At 39.7% G+C, this 4,557-nt stretch overlaps 1 pseudogene; it reads right to left on the reverse strand.

Moving 5' to 3' along the window:
* Positions 1 to 2,591: 2,591 nt before the first annotated feature.
* Positions 2,592 to 3,541, reverse strand: LOC114182630 (annotated as a pseudogene).
* Between the last annotated feature and the right edge of the window lie 1,016 nt (positions 3,542 to 4,557).

Consider the following 4,557-nt stretch of genomic DNA (forward strand, 5'->3'; position numbering starts at 1 on the left):
TTCCCAAATTACGTATAATCACAAGTGTAGTACCCCCTTTTGGCCCCGGTTATTTTTGAGATTCTGTCTCGGTTTAAGAACCGAGGCATATTAAAGCGAGGCCAAAAGGCACCTCTTTTGGCCTCGGTCATTACCCGAAGCCATAGATCTCTTTTCTACCTCGGTTGCAGAGAAACCGAAGCCATAGATTCAATATTTAAAAAAAAATATAAATTCACAGGATCGAACTTCATCTCGCTGGCAGCACCCATCGCGAATCCTTCGCGCAGTCCACCATGCAGTGATGAGAACTCCATTGTTCAACAATTGATGCCGCAGCAGCAACGGAAATTGTAACCACCTGCACCACCATTTTATTGTTGCACCTCGCCTCATCTTCCAGCAACACCTGCACTTTTGTGAGCCACCGTGAATGCCAATACTGCACCGCTCACCATGGAAGCACCTGGAACAGTTGCAGCAGCGAAATGCTCTGTTGAAATCCTCTTCTCTGTTTCGATATTTCATGTTAGTGGCCTTTGAAGCGGGAGGGCTCCTGAGGGCCATAGTGTTGGTTCTATTATACCCTTTTGTTTGTGTAGTAGGAAGCGAGATGGGGTTGAAGATAATGGTGATGACATGCTTCTTCGGGATGAAAGCATCAAGCTTCAGAGTGGGACGCTCCGTGCTGCCAAAATTCTTGTTGGAAGACGTTGGTGCTGAAATGTTTGAGACACTAAAAAAAGGAGGGAAGCAAGTGGGTGTGACCAAACTCCCTCGGGTCATGGTGGAATTAGGGAAGAAGATGAATAGTGATTGGGGTTCGCAATTTGGGGATTTTAACAGGTTTTATGGCCTCGGTTATTCAAAAAACCGAGGCCTAAAGTGGCTCAATGGCCTCGGTCGAAGGGGACCCGAAGCCAAAGGGGGCGGCGTTGATGAAAATTTTAAATTAGGGTTTCTGGGCAGGGTTATAGGCTTCGGTTCTATTTCAACCGAGGCCTAAAACTGCCCAATATTGCCTCGGTCGAAAAGCAACTGAGGCCAAAGGGGGCGGCGTTGATGAAAATTTTAAATTAGGGTTTCTGGGCAGGGTTATAGGCTTCGGTTCTATTTCAACCGAGGCCTAAAACTGCCCAATATTGCCTCGGTCGAAAAGCAACCGAGGCCAAAGGGGGCGGCGCTGATGAAAATTTTAAATTAGGGTTTCTGGGCTGCCTAATAGGCTTCGGTTCTTAAGGAACCGAGGCCTAAAGCTGCTTACGGCACCGGTTGTTTGTAGAACCGAAGCAATATAGGTTGCTGAAATTGCAAAATTGCCACCGCCTCCTTATAGGCTTCGGTTCCGCCATAACCGAGGCCTATAAGGCGAGGTAAAATATCAAATTTGCACTAGTGAATGCAGTGTCCAAATAAATGGAGGCGTATCTGATGCAGTGTCGAAATTGATCGCCGCGTCTGAACCATGAGCAAGCTCCGGACACCGTGTCGTGCAGGTGTCTGGGCCGCCTCCGCTTCGGGAGTGGGAAGCGCGTTCCAAACGACGTGTCAGAGCATCACAAGCCAAGAGTACTGCCTTCAATATCTTCAAATGATCCATTCTTATCACCACCTTCATTACAAGTTGGTGTTCAAGACAATTAGAAAACAAAGAACATTTCTTAGAAGGAAATAAAAAGAACAAGGCTAATGTAAAACGTTCCCAGAAGTTTTTGATGGTCTTATACCACCATCTGTCTTATGGCATAGTAAAGTTCAGCCATTTCTGAAATTATTAAAACGTAACTCTCCACGACAATCAAATTTATACAATACTACAAACGTAACTCTCCGAGATAATTACAAAAAGATGATAATAACATGTTAATTTCATGCAGAAAATATTTGCTAAACACCTATTAAATGTGAATGGAATATGTCAAGTACTTACTGTGGCTGGGTTTGGGATTAAGGATTCTCTCACTTAATCTCTTTACACTTGGAGAAAAAATGAAGGGCAAGTGAAATCAACCTTAAACATCTGTGAATTTAAAAACAGGAAGAATTCAATTAATTACAAAAAGAGAGATATACGTGAACAACTATTTCATAATTGGTTTCATAAAGCACCATGCTCATGTTATAATGTTTCAGATTTTATAGTCAAACATAAATGACTTATGCTAATCAACAATACAATGATATCTACCTACCAGCCCAATATTTATAAACACGCTTAACTATACAAAGCTCAGGTGCAGTATATAAATAAATAAATAGGTAAGAAGAATGAATTAGATAATATAGGTGCTTTGAATGAACAAGATAATAACGATATAGATATGTGAAAGCAAAAATAGGGAAAGAGAAGTAGTTAATGGTTAGGATAATGTTAACAATTACGGTGTCAATTGCTTGAGCCGAAAGAAGTTTCTCAAAGCAAAAGATAATAAAGACTTATTTGAGATCAACAATGTCCCAAAAAAGATTAGGCTAATTATCAATAAAGGAAAAAAGATTTAACTTAAGAAAACCATCAAAAATACATCCATGACAATCATATTATACAATATTAGCAATAAACTAATAAAAATATTTTTTTGAATAAAATTAAATCTACAATAATCATTGTATAAATTCAACAAAACCACCCAATTTTATTTATTATATTAAGGCACAAACTAGTTGAAGATACAGGAGAGGAGAGGAAAGGAAAGACGGAGATTGAGACTTGCTACGATAGGAAAGGAAATATGGTTCAAATCCTAACTAGGTTACATTAAAGAGAAAGAGAAAGAGAAAGAGAAAGAAAGAAAGTTTGGCCATGAAAGCCTTATTTATGAGATATGAGATACGAAAGACATGAGGCTAAGGTGGTTGATGAAGAGAGTGAAGGGTTGTTTAGTTAACAGGCAAAATGCCTCTAAGACAAGGCCAACCATCAAGGATAAGCCTGACATCACCCACAAGAGTGTCATGAGTTGCACCTGGGGTGAATTTGATGCGCACATACTTGTCTCCTTTGAAAAGGTAAGCTTCAGACTCCTCATGAGAAGCAAAACACGCATCGATTCCACTTTCAAAGATGGTACCTTTCAGAACAGGAAATCCATCACCGATGTTGCGAATGGTGCCAACAAGCTTCTTGGAATCATACGCTATGCGACAATACTCATTACCCTTGAATAAGTAAACTTCTTTTCCTCTGGTTGACCTAAATGCAGAGTCTATGCCATCCGCAAACACAGTGTTTTTGAGGACAGGAAACACAGTGTTTTTGTGACAGGAAACACATATGCCTCACTCGCTTCGGTGTCAAAGGAACAGTCTATTCCAGGTTCTGCAAATGGCGTTCCCGCAAGTGATGGAAAACCACTCCTAATCAGACGCAGATTCGTCAAAATCTCGTCATCAGTTCTTCCGGGAGTGTAATGCAACCGCACATACTTATTCTTCATGAAGAAATACACTTCGTATTCTCTTGATGAACGAAATGCAGCATTGATATAAGGAGCAGGGTTTGACATTTTTTTTCTTCTTAACAAACAAAACAAGAGATATGATTTGATTTGGTTTGATTTGAGGATGCTCCGAGGCACCTATTTATACTGCTATGGAGTATGGACTGGGTATTCAATACATAAGGCACGTGAGAAATATCATCTTCCAATTCAAAACAAACCAGCGCCTTTGTTACTGATAGTAATTCAAGGTTGTGAAAGGGATAGTTGAAGGGATAAAGAAAATGTGTAGATAGTAGAGTGTGAAAGTAGTAGTTGGAGAAGTGTATTTGTAGTTGAGAGTAGTTGTATTGGATGTTGTGTTAGTTGTTCTTCATGTTACAAAATGGTAGGATACATGGGTATTTATAGTCCCATAGATTATTCTAGAAACTTCTAGCTAAAACTAATGCAAATACTTCTAGATTTTTCTACATAGTTGAATGTTCTTGATTTTTCTTTCTATCCTAGGCTTTTCTCCAATACTCTAGAAGTTTCTTTACATTTCAATAACTCTATCTTATATTTTTTTAGATTCTTCTAGAATTTGCATTATACTTTAATACTCCTCCTTGATGCAAATTCGGTAACTCCAAGCATAGCGCGTAGTAGTTCAAATCTTGGTCTTGGTAAGGCCTTTGTGAAGATATCTGCAATTTGATCTTCTGTCGGGCAGTACTCAAGTCGTATCTTAATATTTGTTTCCGCTTCTCTGATGAAGTGGTATTTAATTGCTATATGTTTTGTTCTGCTGTGATGCACAGGATTCTTTGTCATTGCAATGGTTGATTTATTGTCACAATTAATTGCAGTAGGGCCACTTTGTTTTTCTCCCATATCTTTGAGTATTCTTCGAAGCCATATAGCTTGACTTGTTGCTTCAGCAGCAGCCACATATTCTGCTTCAGCTGTTGATTGTGCAACAGTTGCTTGCTTCTTTGATGCCCAAGAGAATATTCCCGATCCAAGCGAGAAAGCATAGCCTGAGGTGCTCTTCATGTCATCTATTGATCCTGCCCAATCACTATCGGTGTAGCCAATGATCCTTGAGTTAGTCATGGTTTTGTACCATATTCCAAACTCCTTTGTGCCTTGTAGA

This window comes from Vigna unguiculata, chromosome 4 (assembly GCF_004118075.2).
Source record: "Vigna unguiculata cultivar IT97K-499-35 chromosome 4, ASM411807v1, whole genome shotgun sequence".
In the NCBI taxonomy this organism is placed as follows: Eukaryota; Viridiplantae; Streptophyta; class Magnoliopsida; order Fabales; family Fabaceae; genus Vigna; species Vigna unguiculata.